A 15,967-nucleotide genomic window follows, 5' to 3' on the forward strand; every position below is an offset into this window, starting at 1 on the left:
GAAAAATAAGGATGCATGAAATATCAACAGGAGGTAGCACGCTTCTGAGCTCCTAAAGCAATTCCATGAAATTATTAGAAATAAGATGAGACCCCATTATACAAGCGAGTGCTCCCTCCCATGAGAAGGTCAGCTATGAACGTCATTGTAAGGAATGAAGCTACAAGAACAGAGTTCAAGGCAGTTAGGGGAATTCTGTTAAGTCTTCTGACTGCAGCCAAGCACTGTGGCAAGAACAGAGCTCCCTGGCTGGCCTCGAGCCCCTGGAACAGCCGAGGACCTCCCAAGGGGATGCATGGGGGGTTAGAAGCTTGGAAGGAGGGCATCTGTAGTTTTTAAAAATATATATTTTAATTAAATGTTTTCTTTGGCATGAATAGTTTTGAAATTTTTAGCATGAGATTTTTGTTTGTTAAAAGGGAGCATGGGCTCAGAGGCTGACGAGTACCGCGAAGAAGTTAATATCCTTCCTGTTCAAGGAAAGAGAGGGATGATGGACTCAAAACCTGAGTGGGGGAGAGAGGCGTCCAGGCGTCACCCAAGGATCCAAACCTGTCCTCAGAGACGCGTGCACTTTGTTCCCCTTCCCGTTATGACCCTGCAGGACGGGCGCCACGGGGCTGCATCGAGAACTGACATCACGGCAGCTGCTCCTGCCACGCGCCGAGAGCTGGTGACTCCGACACGGCCTTCCAGACCACGGGAACCTGGGAGCGACCCCCTGTCCTGAGCTTCCCAGTCTTGAAGCTCTGCGCTTGGCATTTATCCAGAAAGAGGCCGACTGTCGTAGACTGAAATAATACACTCACGAGGGGCCGACCTGGCCGGTACCAGAAACCACAGCACTTTCACACATCGTGTCCCCGGCCTTCCCTGCGACCCACACCTCCTGCCCCCCAGCGCTCTACGACGGCAGGCCACGCTCTTGTTCACAGGTGCCCAGTGAGAAAGGACTGGCTTCCACCTGAGGACAGGGGGCTTGTGATGACAGGGGGTCTTACAGCTATTACTAAAGGTTCCCCAGAACGGATTCCAGCGTCCACGGAGGATGTGACTGTCTCACCTCTCGCAGCAATTTCCATTGTCCACCCTGACTCCACCTTTACTGGGACCAACACCGGTTTGTGTGCACCCCCTAAGGCAGCAATAACATTTAAACCTAGAAGCTGTCTGAAAGACCTCACAATATATATAGCCACCTGTGGTTCTACAATGCTTATTAGAGGGAAAAAAAGTTACAAACTTTAAAGGAAATGTGGTCAAGGAAGTAACAGCGAGATATTAATCCTACTCCCAACACTTCAATAATTAACATTACTCCAGCCAGCTCTGCACCAAGGAAAAGACCACAATTTGATAACTCATCCTTCCTTCGAGACGCAAGATACTCCATGACAAGGCCACCAAATCCTTCTCGGCTGCGCGCTGCAGCCGGCCAGGGGAGGCCGTGCCGCCCACGGGGGTAAATCTCCTGGGGAGGCTCAAAGAGTGAGGGGGCAGCCAGAGAGGCTGGGGGGCGGGGGGCACCGAGTCGGGGGCTGTAGGGCAGTGGTCCTCAACTGGGGGTGATTTTGCCCCCCAAGGACCACTTGGCCATGTCTGGAGACAGCTTTGCTGTCGCAGCTGACGGAGGGTGGTGCTGGCATGTAGTGGGGCAGGGGCCAGGGACACTGCTGGACGTCTTCCAGTGCCAGCACAGTCCCCACCAACAGAAGGGTGCGGAGCGCCGAGGCGGGGGGAACCTGCCGCGCTGTGCAGACCTGTGAGCGAAGTGCTCCACAGATGCAGTGTTTTAATAAGCGAACTGGTTTTTAAAATATTTTAAAGTAAAGTTTTACTCTTAAAAAACCTACAAATAATGCCTGCGATTAAACATGTATTCACAAGAAAGCAAAACATTGTCACCACATCGCTGGAAAACCCTCGATGTCCCCAAACCAGGGCTGGGAATTACTAAGAGGCAAGCAGACGAAGGAAAAAAGTACAAGATGAAAACATGTGCTGAGGACTAAGACAAGCTTCACTTATTAATCCAGGTTCTCAGAGTGAACCTGATCCTGAAGTTCTGCGCGAGCTCGTTCACCCTGCGTCACGTGGAGATGCTCAGAAGTCCGTGGGGATGGGACTGCTGGTGGGGGCCCCCTGAGAGAGAAAGGAACCGGGCACCTGCCACGCGGTCCCGTCAACGCTTCACAGGTGAGGTGCGGGGCTCAGCACGGGTTAAGTGCCTCGAGCGGCTGTCAGGCTCCACCTCCGCTCTTGTTATACTGTGTCAGTGTCTGAGTGTGGAGGACACGGGACTCTGCGGTTCTGGAGGATCACGAAGAGGAGGCGCGGCCCGCGTGCCAGGACCGCAGCTTCTGTCCCAGAAACGCTCCCGCCTGCCAGTGAGCAAACAACATTTTTTTTTTTTTTTTTTTTTTTTTTGGCTGTGTTGGGTCTTCGTTTGTGCGCGAGGGCTTTCTCCAGTTGCGGCGAGCGGGGGCCACTCTTCATCGCGGTGCGCGGGCCTCTCACTATCGCGGCCTCTCCTATTGCGGAGCACAGGCTCCAGACACGCAGGCTCAGTAGTTGTGGCTCACGGGCCCAGTTGCTCCGCGGCATGTGGGATCCTCCCAGACCAGGGCTCGAACCCGTGTCCCCTGCATTGGCAGGCAGGTTCTCAACCACCGCGCCACCAGGGAAGCCCCAACCTCTATTTTTAACACCTGACAATTTGAGAGACGAAATCTTACCTTCTAAGAGTTGGACAGGACCCCCTGGCCAACTAACTCAGAAATCCCCGCGGACTGTAAAAGGAAAAAATGAGCAGGGCAGGAAAGCGGTGGGGAGAGAGAGGAAGGGGAGCCACGGAGGGCACACTGACTTTCCATTCAGTCATTTCCCTCCGACACGGCCACCCAACTCCACCTCCGGTCCAGCAGTGACGGGCAGGCATCTGCAGTCAGGTGTCTCCGCAAGGACGGCAGCAGCGATCGTGACGGCTGACGTTTACTCTACGTGCCTACTCGGTCCCACTCAAACCGAGCTCTGACGTTTACACAGCTATCACAACCCACTTCTCTTACAGAAAAGCAGCTTCCTAAAGCAGGTAGAAAGCAGAGCCCCGGCTCAAACCTCAGCGCGTCTTAACACCACTCTGAGGCTCCTGGATTATTTTTCATGCTACTGAAACTCTGCATGAGGCTTCTAGTAGGTCTCCTAGGGTAACGGGCCATAATGTGATTACAGTAAAACTTTAATTAGACACAAAGATGACCCTCCCACTTCGCAAACACAGTCAGAGGCAGTGGAGTGAGGAGAAATCGTTTTTTGAAGACGACCTGGGTTTCAACCCCTCACTACCTGAACGAGCTTTTGCAGATTACTCTGAACCCCAATTTCCCCACTTCTGCAATGAGGAAAACGACTGTCAAACTCACAGAACTGCTTAAAAATAACTGGAAATTGAGATTATGCCTATAAATATATCAAGCACTTCTTAAAACCAATTCATTGTTGAAGACTTTCTCTGAGTGACGTAACTTCAGAAATACTTTTTCATTTCATACTGTTTTCCAACTGCACTGGCTCCTGGCTGGCATTTTGTTTGTTTTGGGGGGTTTTTTTTTGGCCACACCGTGTGGCATGCGGAATCTTAGCTCCCCGACCAGGGACTGAACTGGTGCCCCCTGCGTCGGGAGCATGGAGTCTTAACCACTGGACCACCAGGAAGTCCCCTGGCTGGCATTTTGGAATCTCTCTGCCAAAGAGCTAATGAGCGACACCGACAGATAAAATGCAGCCAGGGGGAGCTGCTATTTAAAGAAATCCTCCCATTTAAGTGAAGAATTGTTTGACCTGTGACTGTCAGCCCTTAATTACATGGTGCGTCAGTATTTTAAAAGAACCGTCTCAGAACGAGCCGTTGGGGTCCACGATGGCACCTGCCCCGAATGCGGACGTCTGAGGCTTCTGTCTGCCAGTGACTTAACCCAAAGAGTTTAATGAAGGACAGTCTTTGCCAGTGAGGAAGTGACGTATTATTGCTGGGAAGGTGAAAGAGATACTCAGGAAATATATGAATACAACACAAAAACTGCAGGGTTTTCTCCAGAACAGCAGCAGAGGGAGGAAGCCTGGGGGAATTTCAGGATGGAGTCATCAGGGGGGCCATGGTCAAGGTGGAGGCGTGGCCGGGCTAAGGCAGGAGGGTGGGCACCCCTCGGACAGGACGGGGCAGGGAGGAGCACGGCGGCCCCAGGAGAGCGGGGCCCAGCCTGCCAGGAGACGGGCAGAGGGAGCCGAGGTCAGGGTGCTGCTGCCCACGGTCCAGGCCGAGCTTCTGCGAGATCTCTTCCGGCTCCACGATGGTTTCCCTGGAAACGCACATTCTGGCCTCACACCGATACATCCTCCCGAGACTCAGAAAATATAATCCACGGCCCTTTGTGCTCAGGATCCCCTCAGGCCACCTGCCAGGGCCCAGGCAGATCTGTCCATCACCAGGCAAATAAGCCTGCGTGCTGGGAGAGGATGGTGTCCCTCCGCCACGCCCAGTGGGCGCCCCCCAGGAGGCAGACAGCAGCCCTCCTCTATTTCCCTGCTCCCGGTTCCTGGCAGCCTCATCAAGTTACCCCCTCCTGCCCCTCTTAACCAACATGTTCTATTTTTTAAAGCCATAGCATCAATGCAGGGACAGACCCTATGGTCTGGGGCCAAGGACCCCTTACCCGTTCTCACTCTCAAAGGGCAGTGAGTGGGCTCATTATTAACCCACCACTTTGCCAAGTCAAAGTCTAAGCCACTTTCCCTTTCTGGGGCCCGAGCGATGGTGTCTACTGTGTCATCAAAGTCTACGAGGAGGAAAGTGATGATTACACAACAAGGTGAATGGACTTAATGCCACTGAAGGGTATACTTCAAAATGTACAATAAAAAATAAGTAACATTCAAAAACTAAAAAGATTCCTCAAAAATCTGAAGTTATTGCTATAGGACCCAACCACTCCTAGATATATAACCAAGGTAAATGTAAAAAACTTGTATACAAAAACTTGCATACAGGTGTTCACTGCAGCCTTATTCATAATAGCCCCAAAGTGGTTAAACAACCCAAATGCCCATCAACTGACGAACGGATAAACAAATGTAGTCTATCCATACAAGGGAATATTATTCAGCCATAAAAAGGAATGAAGTACTCATTCATGCTACAGCATGGATGAACTTTGAAAACATTATGCTAATGTCACAAAAGGCCATGTATTGTGTTAGTTCAGGTATATGAAATGTCCAGAATAGAGAGAGAAAGTAGATGAGTGGTTGCCTGGGTGGGTGGGTGACGAAAATGTTCTAAAATTGAGGGAATGGGTTGCCTAACTGTGGATCTAATAAAAACCACTGAATTTATACTTCAAATGGATGAGCTTTATGGTATTAAATTATATTCAGTAAAGCTGTTTTTTTAAAAAACAAGCCAAGAGGCACCCAACCCACAAGGAACTGCCCAGTAACAGCTTTTCTGTTAAAGGTGCCCGGGCAGACTCTACAACTTCTATCCAAGTTCAGTTGCGAAAGCAGCACTTTGTCCCCCATATTTTAATTCTGCTTCAAGTCAAAACTGCCATTCCCCACCCCACCCAATCAATAATTACAGCTCTGGCTGCAGCTGATAAGACAATCCCCACTCTATCTGCACAAGCCATTTAATATACATAACAGTCTTTCTGCTTCGAGAGTTTCACGAATGTGAAATCAGCTCCTGTTTAATAAGCCCTACTACACGCACTGCCTCCGCTTTTGTCCCGTTACACTGAACACAGGCTCCAGTTTCAATACACAGCTTACATTTTCACGGTGACAGGGCACAGAATAATAAAACTGAGGAAGATTGCAGCATGTGTTGGTTTAAATGATACACTTAGTTTAAGCTTCTGGCTCACACAGGGCCCAGGGGAGGGGTATCCCTCTCGCTCTGTGTGTGCCTATGGTCCAGGACCTCAGAGAAAAGTGAATCAGAAGAAAAGATCATCAGGCAGGAAAAAAATTAACGAAGTCTCTTAGCACCAGCACAGTATTTTCTAAGACCGTCACGGTGCACTAACAGGGCGAATAAATCACCGGTGAGGCAGGGGAAAGACAGGCCCAGCTTGGGAAGCTGCAAGGAAAAATGCACAGGAGGCGAATTCTGGGGCGGGGGGGGGGGGGGGGGGGAGTTCCTGTACCGAATGCTCCCAAGGTTCGGCCGCAGACTTCTGTCTGCCAAGGCACACCTGACAGGTGAGTTCACGCCACCCTCCTGGGCGTTCACAGGCTCCGGGTACGTCTCCCTGCGGGCAGGTGTCTGCCTGTCCCTCTCCTCCCACGATGTGGCCGTGACAGCACGGTGGCTCTGGAGAAGCCTGAGAAGACAAATGAGCCTTGGATGCGGCCAGGAGAGCAGCCCGGGTCCAGGAACGAGAAGCCTGCCTGTGTAGCCCTGCAATTACCGAAGGGGATTAGGCAAGCACTTACAAGCCTGGGCCTCTGAATTTCTGTACTTCGATAGACTCAATTTGTTCCCCTGGGGCTAAACCACTGGCTGTGTCGCTGCAATTCTACACACGAAGGCAGGCAGAGAAACGTTAACTGCAAGGAGTGGATGGTGCCTCCCAAGGGCTCCTGCTCAGGAGGCCCTGCTCCCCGGGAGGGGCACCGCACACCTGCCATCGATCAGCCGGGACTCAAGTCAAAAATGGCTCTGTTCTCGTTTTCTCCACCAAACTTACACAAAATTTCTTGTCAAGGAGCTTCTTGAGAACATTTTCATCTGTGTGAAGTGGTCCCAACGGGCTGCACATGAAGTAGGGAACAGGAAGGCCGGCGCTGGGAAGGAATTACGAGATGATCTACAACATTCCGAACCAGGCTCCCAGCACACCACCCTCAAGAGTCTCTGCTGGATCTGCGTGCCTCATACTGTTCCTTAAAGGAATCCACCTTTTCATAATTAAAATGTTTTCAGAAAACCTGTATTCTTCTCATAATTGGAGCACCACCAAACGATCTGAAATCAGAGACCAAATTCGGCTCCATCGTCCCACGGGAGCGCCGTCTGCTTCCTGCGGGGACCCCGAAGGCAGTGAGCGCCGGGCGTGTCAGCATCTAACAGACATTAGAATTTAACGCACTATTACGATAAAAATGTTCGCGTTCTCCCTGAAATCATCTTGCACGCAGAGCACGTCCAGCGCGCTCTGGTCCACGAGCTGGCAATCTACGGCACTTGGCCCATTTGTATTGACCCTGGTTAAGAGTGGTTTCTGTTAAGTCTGTCGAAAACAAAAAAATAAAAAAGAGGAAGAGGAAGATCATTATTCGACAGAGACCACGTGCAGCCCAAAAAGCCGAAAATATTTGCTACCCAGCCCTCTTCAGCTCGTTCTCACTACACCTCTACTTTGCCGATGAGGCGACCCAAGACCAATTCCGCTGAATGACTCAGATCCACTGCACACAGGTCTTCAGGCTTTTGACAAAGGAATTTCACCCAAGAGGCCATCAGCTAAACGCTTTCAAAACGGGCCTCCGTCCAACCACTTCAACTTCATTGTAAGGAGTGAGTCTCGTCTAAAGCAAACCAGGTCGGGGCGGGAGCAGGGCTGGGACCCCATTCCTCCACCTGTTCTCGCCCGCCTCCTCGGCCCCCACCGCTCCACCCCTCCCACCAGGCACTGAGGCTCACCTGTGTGCATCCAGGTCACTCTGGCACCAGCAGGTGAGGGCGGCGACCCCCGGGATGGAAGATCCCTCCACACCGCCAGCTCAGCTGCAGCCCTCTCGCTACCCGAGCCGGGCTGCTAACACGCCGGACCACCCCCGCACCGTCCCCGCCTCTGTAAGCAGGTACTAAACTCACTTCACATGACCCAGTCTGAGAGTGCCCTGTTGCCCGCAGGGGCCCTGATGGCTGCGGCCTTGCAGGCAGTGAGCTCTGGATGTCTGCAGCTGCTGATGTCCCGTCAAGAACGCGGGCAGCCAGGCCACCCCACGTACAAGGCCTCTATTATAGAGCCGCACAGCTGGACGGGCCTTGAAGCCGCTGGTGGCCCCTCCTGCCCCTAAAGGACGCAGCTCCTGGGCCAGCCTAGACCCCCCTCACTCTCAAAACTGCCCAGAGAGTCTAGTGATTCGTTATAACGACACACTGCATTATAAGAAGACGTTTTTAAAAAATCTTCAATTTAATGAAATCTGAGCAGCTGGTATGTCACAGACGTGTCCCAGTCACATTACACAAATTAGGTCAATAGAAAGAAAAGGTCAGGACGGGGGGCAGAAGGTCTCCTGATACAACGCGGAAGCTCTCTCACAGCCTCATTCTCGCACTGCCCGGCCTGGCCCACGGAGCGAAAACACCCAGTAGCTCCTGCCTGAGCGCGAACCCCTGGGCAGGTGTGGTCACGATGCCTTTATGGCACAGAACGAAGTGGCCACCGTGCCCAGCGGTGCCTCTTCTGAGCGTCCTCTGCCCTGACCTCAGCATGACGAGACCACAGGGATCCGGGCACCCTCGGGAGGAGGGGAACTGGAAACTCGGCTCAAGTTTGTTACTGATTTGTTGAACCAAGCACATGCGAGATGGGAACATTTTTCCTACATCCCATTTTGTATCTGCTCCCTAATCGTAAGGGATGAGAAGTCCCACCGCCCCCGAGCTGGGTGAGCTCGGACATGCATCGCTACCCAGGTTTTCTGACGGAAAGACTGCTCTGTTTCGGTCTCACCACCTGAAAACCGGGTAGTGAGTCTTACGTCCCCGACGCCTCCCCACCCGACTCCTGCCCGCTCCCTGCCCGCTGCCGGCTGTGAGGATCAAAGAGCAGCGAGGCAACAGCGAGGTTAACATCTCAGATAAAACCGGATGCAAAATACGGCGGGCGAGTGACTTACCTTCCCTCGGCGTAGTTACCTCCCAGCCTGGGGGAGGGCCAAGCGGATTAACACGTGCAGCGCCCTGAAGAGCAGCCGCACACAGGAAGCACTAATTATTACTAGTTTCTTAACCTGTAAGAGATCTTATTAACAACCAACGTGTGAAGTGCTTGGAAGATTAAGCAGGTACTTTAAATGACAACTGTGTTTTTAATTATATGAAGGTATTCTGTGATTGACTGAGCGCTATGCAAGCATACAGTTTCAAAAGTACTGGGTTGGCCAAAAAGTTCGTCATCTTATGGAAAAGCCTGAACGAACTTTTTGGCCAACCCAATAAAAATAAGCTTATTGTTTTGACTTATTTCCATCCGTACCAGTTCAGATGGTTGAAGGTTTGAGGGCTATTGCCTCAAAATACTTAAGTTGACTTAAAACTGTTAAGAATGTTAAGTATGTGAAATATATGAAGAAACAGACATACACATTACAACTAATATTGAGTTGTTAACCACTGGTTTTTATTTCTGAATCTGTAAACATCCCTGTTTCTGTAGCGCTGATGGCCGCCGTCGTCCGCGGTGCGTGGGTCGGGGGTTGGCGGTGACCGTGGCTGTCCTGGTGTCCGCTGTCATTTAGGAGCTGGGGGGGGGTGGTGCTGCTCTGGGAGCCTCCTTCACAAGCTAGCAGGTCAGACGGTGCGGGCTGCCGGCTGACACCACTCCACCCAGGGGCCTCTTCACCTGTTTGGCTCTCGGGCCAAATCCGGCCACGTTAGGAAATGAAGTGCGCTCTGCTTTACCTGCCCTGCCGCGGGGGCGGCTGCTTCCACTGTGAACCCCCTGGCGGAAAGCGATGCCCAGTCGAGAGGCCACTTTCCTCCTGCCAGGAGGTCTGGACGCGCACAAAGCCCAGTTATTTGTTTTGCCAAACCGTATATACATTGAATGGAAATGTTTGTTTTCTGTGTCCCACTCTACGTCTCAAGAGACAAATGATTAAAGAATAAATTCCAGGGCATTTTTTTTCCGCTCATCGCCTCCAACCTGGTTATATTAAGAGCCCCCTTCCTGCCTTTTAACTTATGTTTCTGTCGGCCTATCATCCACTCTTCTTTGTTGACCTTTACGTGTACAATGTTGCTTCAAAACCCTTCTTCAAAGGAAAGGTCAGAGTGAAATGTCACCGGGAACGATGCCAGATGGCCAGCAGCCAGGGGTACCCGCTCTCAGAGCTGAGCCTACCTGTGGGGTGTGTGACCCGGGGACCAAAGGCAGGAGGGACGGCCCGCGGCTGGACCCCCTGACCTACTGCCGGCCACGCCCACAGCAGAGAAGCCCAGTTCACCAGCCCGGACCCCCAGGAACCCCCATCCAAGAGCTGCTTATGGAGCGTCCACTGCACGCACACGCTCTGTTGGAACTGCAGGTGACAGAGAAAGCTCCGTGCTCCCTGCCCTGGAGGTTTGTCATTTAACAGGGAGAAAGGACATTAAAAAAAAGCACAGAGTGAATATGTAAGAGGATTTCCAAAAGGTGGAGGGTTGGGAAGCTGAAGGAAACCTCTAAGGTTACTGCACAGGACAGAAGATGGCTGTGACAGATGGGGAAGGAAGGACCGACAGGATGCAATAAATGACAACAGTAGAGGCAAGAGATGGGAACCAGTCAAAGGTAACTCTAAGCTCTCAAGCCTGGGAGACTGGAAGACAAGACTCGTAAAGAGGCAACGTCAAGAACACACATTCGGGTGCAAAATCCAAGTCTGGGTTTGGAAGCCCTGAGTTCGAGGTGAGGGTGAGACCAAGGGAGATGCTGTGACCTGCCATTCTGACTCCACCACGCACTCTCTCGGCTCTGGTTTACAAAATACAAGTGATCCCAGGCTCACAAAAGCAGCGTGTTGGCAGCACGGAAGACCAGGGCCGGTTCACGCTAGAGAACTAACTAACCAACATACCAACTAGAGACAAGCAACACAGACGCACAACTGGCAAAGGCCAACTGAGTATGTTAACAATTCAAATCTGCAAAATCTGATCTAGAAAAACTGGACTCGGAAGGAATAAATGGCACAAAAGAAACAGTGGCTGAAGCTAAATTCACCAGAATCTGCTATGGATAAATGGCTGATAAACGCTAGAAATTTAAATGGAATATAATTTACCCTGATGAGAATAATTTCAGAAAAAAGCAAAATTTGAATGGTTTGTCTGTGCTCTAAAAACTTAATGACTTAAACTGAAGCTCACTCAGGGAAACTTTTTCATCCAAAATTCATCTGTGATGATATTTCTGATAAAATATTTATATTCACGAACAGAGTCAAAATATCCTCAGAACAAAACAGTGTGTCCAAATGCCCTGTGTTCAGCAGCACAGACCCTGGCACACAGCGGGGTACGTGAGCAGCTGAAGCAAAGACTCCAGGTGGGGCTTGTGCGGGGGTCAGTGCTGACAGGGGGCTCGGGGGGGAAGCTGGCTGCTAAGAGCCCTGGGGGGAGCAGGCCCACGCTTTGAGCCCAAGGAGGAAGCATCGCTCTAGGGAAGGGGAAAGAGCAACCTTAAAAAGAGTCCAAAGCAGGACTTCCCTGGTGGTCCCGCAGTTAAGACTCCGCGCTTGCAATGCAGGAGGCACGGGCTCGATCCCTGGTCAGGGAACTAAGATCCCACAAGCCGTGTGGTGCAACCAAAAAGTCCAAAGCAGCTGGACTTTCCTGAAGTGGAGAAAGGGGTGTGACTCCATGTTTCTCCCTGAGGCCCACACCCTCACCTCTCAACGTGAGCCAGGAGCCAAAACAAGGCCAGATGAAATACAGGACGCCCACTTAAATCAGAATTTCACATGAACAACGAATAATGGCTTAGCGTATCATAATTATGTCCCAAATATTGCCAATAAATATTTTTTCAGTACAAAAAAAAGTTGTACTAGAAAAGTATCCATTGCTTACCTACAATTCAAATTTAACTGCATGTCCAAATTTAACTAGTCATCCGTCCAGCATTTTTAGTTGCTCAACCTGGGAACCCTCGCCTGGTGTCCACGGCCCAGGCCTGAGCACCTCACCTCCACCCACACCCTCCTTGCCCCTGAACACCAGCCCTGAGTTCCACAGACGGCCTCTCTGCAAAGGCCTTTCCGCAGACCAAGCAGCGAGTAAAGACCCCCATCCGTATCTAACGAGCCCCCCCCCCACACACTGTGCATGGAGGAAGCTGCCACCACAGACTCAGAAAAGGAGAGAGTCTGCGGGAAAAAGGGAATGGCCAGGCGTGTGAAATATTTCAGAGACAACAGGGGGTGCGGGCTGATGACAGACCACTAGAGGGTCTAATGAGAAAAGACTGTCTAAAAGTGAGCAGTTTCAGTAGCTTAGTTTCCATAGGGATGAAAACAGGTGCTAGCTAAGTGTCTGGCATCCTCTCTCGTCAGCTGAATCATAAAGAAATGGCTTCTCAGCCAACGGCTTGCATCTTCACGATGCCTGCAGAGAATGCCACGGAATGTGCCCTGTAAGGGCCAGCACTTTGGTAACTCAGGCAAGTGCCTCTGGGCAGCCAATCAATGTTGCTGCGTGAATGAATGAATCTACACTTTCTCAAAGAACTTGTTCTGAAATTTGAAATCGTACATAATTATTGAAAATCGAAGTCTAAGGTAAATCTTCCATTCCCTGGCACTCACCACGGTAGCTAACATTCTTTGCTCTTTAACTAGTTTGTTGGCTGAGGCTTATTTGTAGGACGAGTCACAAGCGTCTGTGCTGGGCCCAAACCAAACAAATGAACCAAAAACACCTGCTATTCCACCCGATGAAGCACACGTTAAGATTCACAGGCACAAAGCCGAGAAGCAAGGCCACCACTTCCCAAACTAAAGTGAATCTAGTTCCGGACGCGTTATTTTCTACGCCCCTTTGTGTAACTGTTGTGGCTGGTATTTAGTTACGGGAGCGCTTAATCAAACAAACATCCAAGAACACCACAGTTTTCTTATTTATACATAAAAGTATTATTCAACCCCATGCCAATTTCCCTTGCTCTGTGCTGGAAAAAATCCCAAGGATGCCTTATCAAAACAAAAAACTTCAAAAAAAAAGAGGACGACATATATTTTTTAAAAGAGAGTACTGCATATTGCTTCTAACTTAGGATAAATCCCCAGCATACCTTGAGTTTTTATAAAGGAACTTTTATTTGCTTTGCTACTATGAACTTTCCGTTCTGCTAAAAGGCCCCTAATTTAGAATTTACAAACAAATCGAGCCTGGACAAAGTGAACGCTGTGTTGAGCTTTGGGATACAATATCACCTGGCATCAAGCAAACGTGCTCAACGTCTCTGCCACTAAACGTTTAGGTATTTTATGATGGAGTAAAAAACCTAAGCTAAAAGCGGGCTTAATGGTCAAATTAAACCAAACGTTTTTCATACCAATGCCTGAAAAGTTTAAATTCAAATGGAGTCTGTGTTCTTAGTACTTGTTTTTTCAAACCTGGCCCAAGGGAATGTATCCCTGTCCTCATGCGGGGGACACTGGTGCCAGCTCCGGTTATCTGCCGCTGCCTTGCAACTTCTAAGGAAGGACCTATCCACCCACAGCTCGCCATTCAGTGCTGGAGATACACTTTTTATTATTAATTTTCAGCAAACGTCACTAATGCTCAGGGTTGCCTAGCGCTCCTGTGAACAAGAGCAAACACTCACAGGACCGGCAGAGTCCAGGAAGACCATGCTTTCTGCAGGTGGAAAGAACCACACGACTGTCTCAGCTGAGACCCACCAATGTTCTAACAGCAGGGAGACAGTTACTCCACTGACACAGTCCTAACACTGGGGGTTGGTCACTGCACCATATCTTTGGTTTCTTGGGGCCCCCAATTCTCCCTAAAGACTGACCCCAACAATACCAATCTCAAACCAGACCTACAGTACTTCGTGGGGCTGGGGAACGTCACACTTGGAAGGGAGGTGTTCCGGGTCACCAGCTGCTCCTGTGCCGATGGCCTTACCTGTTCCGCTGAGGACCCCTGTTAGACGAGGGCACTGTGGTCTTTCCAGACGACAAACGGGCCGTGTCTATTGACATTAAAAGTCAACGGAAGAATGAAAAGTACAGACAAGGGGAAGGAACACCCACCGTCCAAGCGCGAGTGCAGCCCCGGGCTGAGGGCTCCGGTCGGCCACTCCCCCCCCAGTCCCCAGACAGCCCAGCAGGCGGTGTCCATCTGAAAGATGCCCCTGGGCTGGAACCGGGTCTGTCTGGCACCACAGCTCCTGCTCCCCCCGCTCCCCATCTAGGCAGCTCCAGGTGACAGGAGCCCTCGTCATGGCTGGTCATCTCCACTGCTGATTTTCTTTATCGATTACCTACATTTAAATGCCAATATGAAACTTTACAAACTATCAACAGAGAAACACAAGGCCAATTCTAGAATTCAACTACAATTCCGTACATAATGTGGTCTGCTGTCACTGGGGTCTGACATGGCTAAGGTACGGTGACCTTGACAGTCAGACGGGGATGAAGGCGCCCTCGCCAGGCGCCTCTCCTCCGTGCCACCTTCTCTGTGGCTGACTTTGCTCCTGTCGGCGTCCTGTTGGCCTGACACCGTCCTCCCACCCAAGTGGGTCAGGGTCAGCAGGAGCAGGGCACCGCGCTCAACCCGCTCCCGTGAGCCAAATGCACCCCACCGGGTGGGAGAGGCTGAGGAGGACACGGAATGGCCAGAGAAGTGGGGACGGGGCGCTGACTGCAGGGGAGTGGACGGGAGGGAGAAAGCCCTGGAGAGAGCAGAGGAATCTTCCAGAATTTGGTTCCAAGAGGGGGCTCCTAATTCAGACGAGAAGGCTGTGCCCATCCTGGGGCTGTGTCTCACTTCACAAGGACCACAGAGTGTAAACAAGACAACTCAGATGGGCGTCTTAGGCTCTAAGCTCGCCCTGCTCCTCTGAAATGCCACGCGGTCCAGACTCAGAGAGCCAAGAACAGAAGAAATTATATCTCGGTCAAACTCGGTCTACTCTGGCCGAGAGTCCTGTCTTTGGAGAAGCTCACAAAGCAAACTTTGTACGTAGGCATATCCCACGATAGCATTTCCAAAGATTCGTGATAAACCCCAGCCCCACGTGCCAGCCACCCGGGGACAACGCCGTCCTTCTTGCGTCCACTTCCCTTTTCCGCCTCTGCTGCTTCTGGCTGTCAGTGACCAGCTGCGGAAAGCACTGTGTGCTTTCTCTTCATGCTGAGGGAGTTGAAAGTCCTGACGAGGGCCAAGCTGACCGCCAGGGCTGGTGGGGAAATCCGCAGCTCGCCACGCCGTGGTCTGCAGGAGTTTCAAACTCGGGTTGCATCTCTTTCTGCTTTCCCCCAAGACTGGGGGGGTCCCAAACCTTCCACCTGGCCCTTGTACGAGCTGAGCTCTCCTCCATCCCCAAACAAAAGCCAAGCGTTCACTGGGATTTGCAGACTAGAAACTTCCCCTCTCCTGTAATACAACCCTTACTGGATTTCTGTCCAGAGAGCAGATATTTAAGTCATCTGAACCATGGCTGTACAATCGAAGTCTTTTTTGCAGATCTGACCGTTTGCCATCCTGTGTCTGCCGTTGACCCTCACGTGAACTCGGTGGCACAGCTGAGTGTGCACTGCCCAGTACAAGGGCAGGTTATTTTCATATACACACATCTGCACATCTAAATAGGAAAGCTCTGTCACCTCCGATCCTGTCCACTAAGGCAAATCCAAAGGACCTTGGGCAGAATGCCCTTCCTTAAGGGGCTCCTTGAAATCGAGGCCCAGGAAAGGCGCCGGGTGTCTCAGGGTCTGTCTCCAGGCTGGTCCACCCCAGATGCAGCGAAGGATGCCTGGATGCAGAGAGAAACCCAAGTCTGGGACATCCACTCTGGTCTGCTATCTCTTCCTGGAAGACAGGGCACCCTGAGGACCCACCAACGCTAGAAAAGCAGTGACCCTTCAGTATCGCCCACATCGGCTCCCTGTCTCAGCCTGTCGAAAGCAGCAAACCTTAAAGAGCCACGTTTGCCCTTTTCTCTGCCTGCGGGGCCTG

At 51.2% G+C, this 15,967-nt stretch overlaps 1 protein-coding gene across 4 annotated transcripts in view; it reads right to left on the minus strand.

Moving 5' to 3' along the window:
- SLC7A1 (solute carrier family 7 member 1) overlaps window positions 1–15,967 on the minus strand; it is a 68,555-nt gene that overhangs the window by 37,814 nt on the left and 14,774 nt on the right. Inside the window, exon 1 of one of the 4 annotated variants that reach the window (XM_068527043.1) lies at window positions 6,255–6,276. The exons of the other annotated variants lie outside the window; for them this stretch is intronic. The gene's annotated coding sequence lies outside the window, so the exon portion shown is untranslated. Of the gene's footprint in view, window positions 1–6,254; window positions 6,277–15,967 lie in introns of those variants that run through there. 4 annotated transcript variants of the gene reach the window in all.

Source organism: Eschrichtius robustus, chromosome 18 (assembly GCF_028021215.1).
Source record: "Eschrichtius robustus isolate mEscRob2 chromosome 18, mEscRob2.pri, whole genome shotgun sequence".
Lineage (NCBI taxonomy): Eukaryota > Metazoa > Chordata > Mammalia > Artiodactyla > Eschrichtiidae > Eschrichtius > Eschrichtius robustus.